Here is a 13,621-nt window from a genome sequence, read left to right on the forward strand (position 1 = left end):
GAGAGCAAAGAGAGAGAGAGTGTGAGAGCAAAGAGAGAGAGAGTGTGAGAGCAAAGAGAGAGAGAGTGTGAGAGCAAAGAGAGAGAGAGTGTGAGAGCAAAGAGAGAGAGAGTGTGAGAGCAAAGAGAGAGAGAGTGTGAGCAAAGAGAGAGAGAGGGTGAGCAAAGAGAGAGAGAGGGTGAGCAAAGAGAGAGAGAGGGTGAGCAAAGAGAGAGAGTGTGTGAGCAAAGAGAGAGAGTGTGAGCAAAGAGAGAGAGTGTGAGCAAAGAGAGAGAGTGTGAGCAAAGAGAGAGAGTGTGAGCAAAGAGAGAGAGTGTGAGCAAAGAGAGAGAGTGTGAGCAAAGAGAGAGAGAATGTGAGAGCAAAGAGAGAGAGAATGTGACAGCAAAGAGAGAGAGAGTGTGACAGCAAAGAGAGAGAGAGTGTGACAGCAAAGAGAGAGAGAGTGTGAGAGCAAAGAGAGAGAGAGAGTGTGAGAGCAAAGAGAGAGAGAGAGCAAAGAGAGAGAGAGAGCAAAGAGAGAGAGAGAGCAAAGAGAGAGAGAGAGCAAAGAGAGAGAGAGAGCAAAGAGAGAGAGAGAGCAAAGAGAGAGAGAGCAAAGAAGGAGAGAGAGCAAAGAGAGAGAGAGAGAGCAAAGAGAGAGAGAGAGCAAAGAGAGAGAGAGAGAGCAAAGAGAGAGAGAGAGAGCAAAGAGAGAGAGAGAGAGCAAAGAGAGAGAGAGACAAGAGAGAGAGAGAGACAAGAGAGAGAGAGACAAGAGAGAGAGAGACAAGAGAGAGACAAGAGAGAGAGACAAGAGAGAGAGAGAGACAAGAGAGAGAGACAAGAGAGAGAGAGGGAGAGAGAGGGAGTGAGAGAGGGAGAGAGAGGGAGTGAGAGAGGGAGAGAGAGGGAGTGAGAGAGTGAGAGAGAGAGTGAGAGACAGAGAGTGGGAGAGACAGAGAGTGGGAGAAAGAGCAAAGAGAGAGAGAGCAAAGAGAGAGAGAGAGAGCAAAGAGAGAGAGAGAGCAAAGAGAGAGAGAGAGAGCAAAGAGAGAGAGAGCAAAGAGAGAGAGAGAGAGCAAAGAGAGAGAGAGAGAGAGCAAAGAGAGAGAGAGAGAGCAAAGAGAGAGAGAGAGAGAGCAAAGAGAGAGAGCAAAGAGAGAGAGAGAGAGCAAAGAGAGAGAGGGAGCAAAGAGAGAGAGAGAGCAAAGAGAGAGAGAGAGAGCAAAGAGAGAGAGAGAGAGAGTGAGAGCAAAGAGAGAGAGAGTGAGAGCAAAGAGAGAGAGTGAGAGCAAAGAGAGAGAGTGAGAGCAAAGAGAGAGAGTGAGAGCAAAGAGAGAGAGAGCAAAGAGAGAGAGAGCAAAGAGAGAGAGAGCAAAGAGAGAGAGAGTGAGAGCAAAGAGAGAGAGAGCAAAGAGAGAGAGAGTGAGAGCAAAGAGAGTGAGAGAGAGTGAGAGCAGAGAGAGTGAGAGCAAAGAGAGAGAGAGAGCAAAGAGAGAGAGAGAGCAAAGAGAGAGAGAGAGCAAAGAGAGAGAGAGAGCAAAGAGAGAGAGAGAGAGAGCAAAGAGAGAGAGAGAGAGAGCAAAGAGAGAGAGAGAGAGAGAGAGCAAAGAGAGAGAGAGAGCAAAGAGAGAGAGAGAGCAAAGAGAGGGAGAGAGCAAAGAGAGGGAGAGAGCAAAGAGAGGGAGAGAGCAAAGAGAGGGAGAGAGCAAAGAGAGGGAGAGAGCAAAGAGAGAGTGAGAGCAAAGAGAGAGTGAGCAAAGAGAGAGTGAGAGCAAAGAGAGAGTGAGAGAGTGAGAGCAAAGAGAGAGTGAGAGAGTGAGAGCAAAGAGAGAGAGAGCAAAGAGAGAGAGAGTGAGAGCAAAGAGAGAGAGAGAGAGTGAGAGCAAAGAGAGAGAGAGAGAGTGAGAGCAAAGAGAGAGAGAGAGAGTGACAGCAAAGAGAGAGAGAGCAAAGAGAGAGAGTGTGAGAGCAAAGAGGGAGAGTGTGAGAGCAAAGAGGGAGAGTGTGAGAGCAAAGAGGGAGAGTGTGAGAGCAAAGAGGGAGAGTGTGAGAGCAAAGAGGGAGAGTGTGAGAGCAAAGAGGGAGAGAGGGAGAGCAGAGAGGGAGAGAGTGAGAGAGGGAGAGCAAAGAGGGAGAGAGGGAGGGGAGAGAGGGAGAGCAAAGAGGGAGAGAGGGAGGGGAGAGAGGGAGAGAGGGAGGGGAGAGAGGGAGAGCAAAGAGGGAGAGAGAGAGAGCAAAGAGAGAGAGAGAGCAAAGAGAGAGAGAGAGCAAAGAGAGAGAGAGAGCAAAGAGAGAGAGAGAGCAAAGAGAGAGAAAGAGCAAAGGGAGAGAAAGAGCAAAGAGAGAGAAAGAGCAAAGAGAGAGAGAGAGCAAAGAGAGAGAGAGAGCAAAGAGAGAGAGAGAGCAAAGAGAGAGAGAGAGCAAAGAGAGAGAGAGAGCAAAGAGAGAGAGAGAGCAAAGAGAGAGAGAGAGCAAAGAGAGAGAGAGAGCAAAGAGAGAGAGAGTGTGAGAGCAAAGAGAGAGAGAGTGTGAGAGCAAAGAGAGAGAGAGTGTGAGACCAAAGAGAGAGAGAGAGTGTGAGACCAAAGAGAGAGAGTGTGTGAGACCAAAGAGAGAGAGTGTGTGAGACCAAAGAGAGAGAGTGTGTGAGACCAAAGAGAGAGAGTGTGAGAGCAAAGAGAGAGAGAGTGTGAGCAAAGAGAGAGAGAGTGTGAGAGCAAAGAGAGAGAGAGTGTGAGAGCAAAGAGAGAGAGAGTGTGAGAGCAAAGAGAGAGAGAGTGTGAGAGCAAAGAGAGAGAGAGTGTGAGAGCAAAGTGAGAGAGAGTGTGAGAGCAAAGAGAGAGAGAGAGTGTGAGAGCAAAGAGAGAGAGAGAGAGAGTGTTAGAGCAAAGAGAGAGAGAGAGAGTGTGAGAGCAAAGAGAGAGAGAGTGTGAGAGCAAAGAGAGAGAGTGTGAGAGCAAAGAGAGAGAGTGTGAGAGCAAAGAGAGAGAGTGTGAGAGCAAAGAGAGAGAGAGTGTGAGAGCAAAGAGAGAGAGAGAGTGTGAGAGCAAAGAGAGAGAGAGAGTGTGAGAGCAAAGAGAGAGAGAGAGTGTGAGAGCAAAGAGAGAGAGAGAGTGTGAGAGCAAAGAGAGAGAGAGAGTGTGAGAGCAAAGAGAGATAGAGAGTGTGAGAGCAAAGAGAGATAGAGTGTGAGAGCAAAAAGAGAGAGAGAGTGAGAGCAAAGAGAGAGAGAGAGTGAAAGCAAAGAGAGAGTGAGAGTGTGTTAATTAAGGGAAGCTATCAAAATTAAGAGGTGGGGCAAGATCAGCAAAGGTACTCTCCTCTGGCTGGACATTGCTCCGGTTCACAACTCGCATGTCGCAAGATCAGAGGCACGGGCGTGTGGTTATGAAATCCTACCCCATCTTCCCTACTCTCCTGACCTTGTACCATCTGACTTTCACCTTTACCCAGCCATGAAAGTGTTTTTAAAAAGAAAAGGGTTTCCCAGATGATGCAGCCTTGATTTCTGAAGTCACGTTGTGGTTGAAGGACCAACCTGGGTGTTCTACAAAAACGGTCTCCAGAGCTGCATCAAATGATGGGAGAAATGCATAACTCTGGGTGGTTCCTATGTAGAGAAAGATTAATACCTGTGCCAAGTTTTGTTGCTCTACTGCTATGGAAAATGGGTCAGGGGCATTACTTATTGCACGCCCCTCGTACTTTGTCACAAAAGAAAAATAAAAAAGAAAAATAAAGATGGGGAAGTTAGTCAAAATATTTCATTAGTGAAAATAATTTGTTTGCATACAAATCTGTTTTAAAGTTATCTTTAGGAAAAAGAAAACAAAAAACGCATTGCTATTGCTACTGATTAACTATCTATATATGAATAGTTGAACACAAGTGACTATTTGATCCTAAGGTGGACGTCGGGGAGAGTCCTATCTTTCTCAACTATAATAATGTGTCATGGAACACAATATATCTCATAGAATATAAGGTTGCTTTGAGCTCGTGTAATATAATTTTGAAATCAACACGAAGAAATAAGGTGCCTGTGGAGCTCACTAAAAGCTTGTCCCAAGTAGCTCGCATCAACCTGATAGTACCGAAGAGATGGATAGGAGCTTTGATCAACGTCTCAGTCAGGATTACAGATTATCTTTCTTATGAGATTAGGCATGCCAGATACTTTAGCTTCACTTCGCACAGCGATTAGGGATGGGAAGAGAGAAGAGAGTTTGAGAAGTAGATTTGATTAGAAATATTTAATGTTGCCAAAGAATCGACAAAAAGCAAGAAAAGCTCTACGATTAAACATGTCAGTCATATCAATTATAACTGACAGGTAAATATAAAGAATGAAAAATAACTTTTAATACTTTTTTTTGTAGTATAGGTCTATACATTTATATGTAGAGGATTCACTCCTAAACTATCCTTAATTTTGGAACACAGCTGCTAGGTATAAGGGATTGTAATGTAGGATATATTTAGTCTAATTTAATTAATATATGGCATAATTGATGTTGACACACCGATTCCCATTAGATTACTGAAGTTAAGCAACGTTGAGTCTGGTCAGCACTAAAATCGGTTACCATTTGGGAATTCTATGTGCTCTCTGCTTATCTCGGTATTGTTTCCAGTCAATTAGCACTTCTCCTTACCACTGGACTTGAGCAGTGCTGATTCAGGAGAGGTGTGGTTGCAGATTGTGCAACCCTTGCCTCACAATTCTACAAGCGCAGCTACCCTTACAGAGAGTATCCTTTGTCTCTTGAGACAGGGTGGTGGTATCATAATTTAATTGTATAGAAGCCCTTCATGCATTTGTTTTATTTGGTTATTTTGTTTTACAGTATATCAACCTTTTGGGGTTATTTAATGCCAGATGCAATAATTTTGGAAAAAAACTTTTATGCTTCAAGTTCTTTATATCTTCAAATACTTATTCATGATGTTTGGTTTGATTGATTTGTAGAAGAAAATTGTTGGTTTTGACTTTGTAGAACATGACAGGGTTTTGCAAAGGGAAAGTAGAAAAAAAAACATCAATGTTTGATGAAACTTTTTATCAGGATACTAGTATTTTCAGACAGCCTGATCTAGTAGCACCAGACCACAGATTTGAGAAATTTTAACAAGAAGTAATAGCCATTAATTAATATTTTAATTCTTTGGAGCATTTAAAGAGTTTTTATTTTAATTGAATTTGATCTATAGTTATTATATACAGAAACTAGCGGCACAATTTGTCCAGAGTTCCAATATATATATATATATATATATATATTTACAAGGAAGTCACCACTTATCAAGGCCCAGAGGCCACTCGGGGATGACGGTTATTGCATGTACAGTAATCAATGGGATAGTATCATAGTAATCGTTAGTATGGGTTAGTTAGTTGGTTGTTTTTGTTTTACGGCATATCAACCCTTTTGGGTTATTTAATGCCAAATCCAGTGATTTTGAAGAACAATTTTTTAATAGAGTATATTTGTTTTTTAAGTCGGTTTCTATTTAACCCATAGATGGGACCCTAACAGGTACTACCACTCCGGATCAGAGTGGACCTGGGAGCAATGGCAATTAAAGGGTGGCTCCACACTCACCAAAGCCGAAAAGCTGGGGCCTCACCATCAGATATAGTTTAAGCTTTAGGCACAGATAAAGAGTGGGGAAAATTACTGACAACGCTTTCAGCTAGACGGGTGTTTTTCGTGAAAGATTGGCGAAGGGAGACCAAAGATTGGAGCTCAGATGAGCACTTGCCATGGAAATAACGATAAAACAAAGACAGGCTCGCAACATCTCTTCTGTGGGAGAGAGGTTGCATGGAAGAGAAAAGGGCATCCCTACTAGGATACGAAGTCTATATTGTACTCTGTCAAGGCAGGATAGGCTGTTTTTAGCAGCTCCTGTCCAGATATGGAAGCAGTACTTCATTCTTGAATGTATTGGCTTTTATACAGATAGAGAATTGCATCAGCAGTGAGATATCTACTGGAGCGGTAGAAAGATCCCACCATTTTTCCAGAGACCTTGGCAATAGATTTGATTTACATGTTCCATTTCAGATCAGGAGTAAAGGTCAAACCCAAAAGTTTGTCAAAACATGCAGCCTCCCCAAGACGAGAGCCATCCATTTCAATTGATGTCAGATGGGGATCAGAGTGTTGATGATGTAAAGATAGAAGCTTGGTTTTAGATGCATTAAAAGTAACCAGCCACCTCTTCCCCATTGTACCATGCGCTCAAGATCAGAGGAGAGAGAGAATTAGAGAGAACTTTGTCATTTACGGCCTTTGATGTGTTGCCATAGATGGTCGTGTCATCAGCATAGATGTCAACAAATGATTTAAGTATGTGTTTTTGGAGATCATTGATGTAGATCAGGGAGAGTTGGGCCCACGATGAACCCTTGAGGGACACCAGCATTAATACTGTGGGCTTCTGATTTCTGCCCATCAACCACTACTCTTATGAGCCTATCAGAGAGAAATGATTTAATAATTGAGAAAACATTTCCAGTTACTGGAATCAAAATACCATAGCTGGAAATCTTGTGAAGTAGGCCTTTATGCCATACCTTATCGAATGGAAGCCTTTATTAAGAGATTCCCTAATCCTATGAGATAACCTTTAGCACATCTGCTGTAGATCTAACAGAATGGAAACCATATTGCATGACACTAAGCAGGTTATTTCTACTGAGGTGGTTAACTACTTCTCTATTTAATATGTATTCCAGCAACTTACTCATGGCACACAGGAGACTTATTGGTCTGTACTGAGAGGGAGATAACTTTTCACCAGAATTCTTAAATACAAGACATACTAATGAGGTTTTCCCGGGTATTGGAAAGCACTTCTCCTTAAGACAACGCTTAAACAGCTTCGTAAGTATGGGGGCAAGTTCTGGTTGAAGCTTTTTCAACACTAATTGGAATGCCGTCAGAGCCAGTTGCTTTACTGGAATCAAGGTTCTTGATTAGCTTGGTGACATCACGTACAGATATTTGTATGTTGCATAGCGTGGTGTCTGTTATAGGAGGAAATACGGGGAGTTGATGGCCTTGGTCACATAGGATAGAATTAGCTGCAAAGTTCTTGGCAAATATTTTGGCCTTGTTTGATGCTGACGAGATGACCTCGGGTCCATTGATATTATTATAGAGTTATGATTTCAAAAGTAAAAAAAAAAAAAAATGTATTTGGGTGCCATCAGCTAGAATCGAAACCAAAACTGTAGCATTCAAAGCTGGTAGTTACCACTATACCAACATGACATGCATATGAACTGATTAAACATTAAAAATAAACTAAAATGTATGTATGACATGTATAACAAATTTTTTACCTATTTTTGACCCTTTAAAAACTATTTTAACTGGCTAAAGACCCATAAAAGAACGGTCTGAAAAAAATCCAATCATTTGAGGCTTCTATCGCCACTCTGCGACTTTTAGTTTCGGAGGAGATAGAGTTTGAAAATATGGAGACAGACATATAGCCTTTTATATATTAGATTAAGTAAGATTTCTTGAATGTCAATTTCTTAAGACCCCTTAAGTTTAAGTCTTAAATTTTAGACATTTTCTAGAGTCAAAATCATGTAATGGATTTTTATCAAAATTGGAGTAAGAAATCTAGACATAAGGTTTAGTATCATTATATGTTGATTTTAATCTTTGTAAGGGGATATAAAAGTGGTGCAAGACTTCAACTTGGGCAAATGATTTTACCCATTCTATGACAGCTATTCTGCTTCTTTATATTTAAAAATGATCACCATTTCAAGTACTGTATTGAGTGAGTAAAAAAGAAAAGAGTCAGGAAACGAAAAATAGAGGGAAAGAGCATGAATACAAGTTTGAGGGGGTGAAGATAAAGAGAACTATAAGTAAAAACAAGGAAGAGAGAGAAAGAGAGATAGAGAGAATAAAAGTTTGAAGTGATAAAAAAAAAAGAAACATAAAAAAAATCTAAGTAAATACAAAGGAGGTGAGAGGGAAAGACAGAGAGTGAAGCAGTTGCATGACCTATTTTGTTTAAATGTAATGCGCACTATTATGCGTTAGATAAAGTTGTGATTTGGCTTTGCACATACACTCTCACACCTAATCTTATAAATCTGTGAGAGTTAAGATGCATCAACAAGGTTTGACATCAAAAATATGATTTAAATCAGTTTTAGCTTTGATCGCCTCTAATTAGAATGTGCAATCCTGTTCTAATCATTTAGCCACAAGCAACCTGCTAGAATGGAACTCCAGGATATAGCATTCATTTCTCAACAAAAGACAGCCTAATGAACAGTTCTCATTGTGTTCTCTTAATAAAAAACGTTAATACTTATTTAATAGTGAAAATATTGGTCTTATCTATAGAAGATGCACTAAATCAAATTGTGGTTTGGATTTGCACACTTATGCCTAGTCTTACAACTGTAAAGAAGTTTGAATGCATCTACATAAAATCGAAATCAATACATGTTAACGAGGCTTGCGTCAAAAATATGATTCCAATCAGTTTCAATATTTATCAACCATAAATAGGATGAGTTACTGTTTTTGTAGTTTAGAGGAAAATATGAATAGAAGACATGAAGAGATTATTCCTAAAAACTTCAGTTTCAGTTCGTACCTCAGGATTTTTCATAGGCCATGCAAACTCATATAATCCAATAAGTTTATGCACACAGTTTTCTGGCCATGTCAGTTCTGATCTCATTCATAAAAGAATCCAAGCAGTGATATTATTCGCCTTTTCTTTTTATTTTTAGTCGCATGCAAGCGACTCTATAAGTCACTCTGTCGGTCCGTCGGTCATTCTGTCCGTAACACTTTTGTGCTTGGCCTTTTGGGTTAAGATCAAAGGTAATACATGCTGTTCTTAGCTTTTTAAGTGTAGTATCTGCTCCGGCAGATACTACAAGCAAAGACCATATGTGGGGGCAACTCCACATATAAGACCTTGGTCAATGTAGGGGCAACCCTTCATACCAATTGTCACTATTCAGCTCCCCTACTCCCCGGGGAGTTGGTCCCCATTTCCCCATCACATTAAAAATCGGCCTTATGCCTAATTTGCTCGGTGAGGGAGCAAATAAATACCCTTTTCTTGGCCTTTTGGCCAAGATCAAAGTGTAGTATCTGTTCTTACTACATGCTGTACTTATGTTTGTAACTTTTCCTTGGCCACATAACTAATATAACGTTTCAAATTCCCTAAATCAAATAATTTTTGTGATATAAAGTGGGGGATCACTTTTCTGTATTAATTTAATGTAAAAAGATCTACAGCAGATGTGCTAATGGTTATAACTCATAGGATTAGTGAATCTCTTGACAAAGGCTTCCTTTCCAGGGCAATTGCTCTTGACATATCGAAGGCCTTCAATAAGGTATGGCATAAGATTTTCAGCTATGGTATAGCTGGAAATGTTTTCTCAATTATTAAATCATTTCTCTCTGATAGGCTCATAAGAGTAGTGGTTGATGGGCAGAAATCAGAGGCCCACAGTATTAATGCTGGAGTTCCTCAGGGGTCCATCCTGGGCCCAACTCTCTTCCTAATCTACATCAATGATCTCCCAAAACACATACTGAAATCATTCGTTGACATGCTGATGACACGACTATCTATGGCAACACATCAAAGGCCATAAATGACAAAGCTCTCTCTGATTCTCTCTCCTCTGATCTTGTGGTACAGTGGGGGAAGAGGTGGCTGGTTACTTTTAATGCATCCAAAATCAAGCTTCTATCTTTACATCATCAATGCTCTGATCCCCATCTGACATCAATTGAAATGGATGGCTCTCGTCTTGGGGAGGCTCCATGTTTTGACAAACTTTTGGGTTTGACCTTTACTCCTGATCTGAAATGGAACACGTACATCAGGTCTGTTGCCAAGGACGCTGGGAAAATGGTGGGATCCTTCTACCACTCCAGAAGATATCTCACTACTGATGCAATTCTCTATCTCTATAAAAGCCAAGTACGTCCAAGGATAGAATACTGCTGCAACATCTGGGCAGGAGCTGTTAAAAACAGCCTATCCTGCCTTGACAGAGTATAAAATAGACTTTGTAGCTTAGTGGAGGATGCCCTTTTCTCTTCCCTGCAGCTTCTCTCCCACAGAAGAGACGTTGCGAGCCTGTCTTTGTTTTATCGTTATTTCCATGGCAAGTGCTCGTCTGAGCTCCAATCTCTCATGATAAACACCCGTCTGCTTGAAACTACTTTCAATTTTCCCCACTCTTTATCTGTGCCGAAATCCAAATGTAGATTCCATGAGCAGAGCTTATTTCTCAGAAGTGCATGATTGTGAACTCTCTTCCGTTTGCCTGTTTCCCACCTGACTACAACTTGGATGTCTTCAAGTCCAACATAAACAAATTCCTGACAAACTGCTCTCTTAAGTAAGACATTATCCAATCTCCAATACTAATGATTACTACAATACTATCTCATTGATTACTGTACATGCAATAACCCTTATCCCTGAGTGGCATCTGGGCCTTGATAAGTGGTGACCTCCATGTAAAAAAAAAAAAAAAAAAAAAAATGATCACCCACTTTACAACCAGTCAGTCTCAAAGCCATTCAAGTCATTCTCCAGGTCATTCAAGTTGTTTTTGAAGGATTCCAGTTATTTTGTAAGCATTGAAGTCATTCTTAAGGTCATTCAATTCATCCTTAAGTTCATTAATGTCATTCTAAGTCATTTACTTTTTATTTATTTAAGTCATTTCAGCCCATTTTTCGGTCATTTTAGTTTATCTTTAAGAATTTTATGTCAATCGTGTCATTACACGAGAGCACGCGACTAATGGCTATCGGCCTTGTTTTTACTCAACTTCACCAAAAAAACAAGGCATATCACCACTTGGACGTAAGAGGATACTATTTGGGACCATGCCAGAGAAAGATTACCAAGATGTTGGTTTATATTACATTACATTTAAACTTCTGCATATCAATACAGTCAGGGAAGCAGGTAAGGAATTCCAAAGCGTAGCTGTTAGAGGAAAGAAACTATTAGAATAGAAGGTTTTCTGGCATTTAGGGACCTCAGTGAAGGGGTGAGATTTTGTTGCTAAGCAGGTTTGTCAGGGATATGTACGTAGAGGAGCACAAGTGCAACGAATTCAGAACACATTCCATTAAAATATTTGTAAAACAGGCACAGGGATGCAACATTGAAGTGATGGGACAGGGGGAGCTTAGTTGACAAAACAGGACCTATTAGATTGGAGATTCTTCTTTGGACCCTATCCAAGAGGGAGAGACTAGTGGTGGATGCACCACCCCAGATGTGACAACAATACTCTATTCATGAGTGAATGGTGGCTTTGTAGAGATACAGGATATTCTCAGGTGTGAGTAGTTTTCTAGCACGATAAAGGGAACCCACCTAAGGAAGAATCCCCCAAATTTAAATTTCTTGTTAAGACTCCTTAAGCATTAAATTTTAGAAATTTTCTGATGTATTAAAAGGATGTTAGGAACATATTAGAAATCAAATGGGTGCTTTATTTACTTTTCTTCCCCACAAAGGCAGAGTTAGGTACAAATCTAACTCCCCAAAACGGGACACACTGGTTTGGGGCAAAAATAAAAATTGCTTCAGTTTAGGATTTTTCTGTCAGTGACAGAAAAGATGAAGTGTAATATAAGAATAGTGCAGTTCTGAATTTTTTAGATGACTGTATTACTATTGGACTATTGTTTTCATCTTGAATATTATTTGTGCAACGTTTCGGTCAATGTAATCTTTGACCATTATCAGGCATGTTTGTTGCCATCTTGAAAATAAAAAGAAAAGTTACTGGCTCTATAGATGGTTTTGTATTCTTGGAACTGTTTTTTGTTTTTTTTCACTGTGGTTTCATGTATGTGAAAATAAAAAAAAAAATTTGGGACTAGCTAATCGTATATGGAAATATAAAGGAACACACTTTCCTTTATGGAATGAAGTCAAAATAATTGACAGCGATGCAAAATGGAAAGTTAGACGTCTTAAAAAAAGCGGCACATATGCTAAGAAAAGAAAAATTAGTAAGCAGACTGAGCATAAAGATTAGCAGTATATGGGAACCCCTAATTATAAAGACAAACAAAAATTCTACAACCACTCCTTAAAATTTTTCAACTGTAAAAGGGAGATAATTCCCTGTCAAACTTTATTACAGTTACTTCCCTTTGTCAACCAAATTTTTTTTTTTTTTTTCACACATACAAAGCCACGGTGGAAAAAAAAAAAACCTCCAAAAATACGAAACCATCTACGGAGCCAATAACTTCTCTTCTTTCTATTCCAAGATGGCGACCAACATGCCTGATAAAGGTCGAAGGCTACATCGACCAAAATGTTGCACAAATAGCACTCAAGATAAGAACAACAGTCTGATCACAACAATGCAAAGAATAATACACTTTGCTTCTTGCCAAAAGAAGGCAAATGAAAAAAAAAAAAATCAAATAGAGTAGAAACCATACAGAAAGATGAAGAGAAAACATGTGGAATGTGTGGGAGATGTGTTGCTGACTAAACATGAAAACTGACCCTGTTAGTGGTTTGTGTTTACTTACTTACACATGAGGTCTGGATGTAACACAAGGTTAACTTGTTGTAAGGTGTTATCAAAACAGAATGCCTTATGCTCAATAACAAATCACCATCAAAACTATATTCAGTTAACTTGGTACTATCTTACAAGTGGGAGTGCCTTTGGCGGCAGATAATGAACTTCCTCCCTTCAAGGGAGGTACTGCCTAAAAGGATTAACTCTCAGAACTGAAACTAAAAGCATGAGAGGTAGAAATTTGTTTTTAAATATACAAATTTCAGGAATTTGATATATATATATTTGTTTGTAGGTTCAATTCCTGGCTAGGGAAAGGTGCTGGTCTAGCTGCACTGATGAGCTTTAATACAGCAAAACAGTACTGTATGTAGATAATTATTTTAAGCCCCCCTCCTCCTTGGCTAGAACACTGTTGTAAATGTATCTCACCCGTTGGTTAATTGACATTAATGTGAGGCTCGCTGTTTGTAAATAAACAAGCAGCCCGAGCACTGTAAAAGCAGTGGTCGAGTGTCTATTTAAATAAACATTTGAGGAGGTCATTTGTGAGCACCGATTCCATGGGCCGGAGGTTAGAACTGCCCATTATCAACTCGATGTTTGTAGGTTCAATCCCTGGCTAGGGAAAGGTGCTTATCTAGCCGCATTGATGAGCTGTGATACAGCTCAACAGTACTGTATGTTATTTTTTTTTTTTAGTACTTGAGGGAGGAGGGGTTTATTGCTTATCAAGGCGCAAAGACCACTTGAAGATAAGGGTTAATGAATGTAAGGTGGTAGTGAAGTAATTCTTGATGATGTAAATTGGGTGGAAGTTGTTTATTTATGAGGACAACCCAACAGGAACTTGTTTACACTAGATTTGAAGGCTACCATGTTGTATTCAGCTGGAAAGCATGCTAACAGAACAGTGTTCCAAAGGCGGACAGTTCTGGGAAAAAAGCCCTGTTCATGGAATCTGCGCCTACATATAGGCACAGATAGAGAGTGGGGAAAAACATTTAGTGGCTTTAGCTAGTCAAGTGTTTTTTGTGAAAGTTTGGCAAGCAG

At 40.1% G+C, this 13,621-nt stretch overlaps 1 protein-coding gene and 1 pseudogene across 1 annotated transcript in view; one reads left to right on the forward strand and one right to left on the reverse strand.

Moving 5' to 3' along the window:
- LOC145296697 (trafficking protein particle complex subunit 13-like) overlaps window positions 1-13,621 on the reverse strand; it is a 761,029-nt gene that overhangs the window by 717,336 nt on the left and 30,072 nt on the right. The window lies entirely within an intron of this gene.
- Window positions 9,091-9,248, forward strand: LOC145297154 (U2 spliceosomal RNA; annotated as a pseudogene).

The sequence above is a fragment of the Euprymna scolopes genome, chromosome 17, assembly GCF_053919585.1.
Source record: "Euprymna scolopes isolate OS-2025 chromosome 17, ASM5391958v1, whole genome shotgun sequence".
NCBI lineage: Eukaryota > Metazoa > Mollusca > Cephalopoda > Sepiida > Sepiolidae > Euprymna > Euprymna scolopes.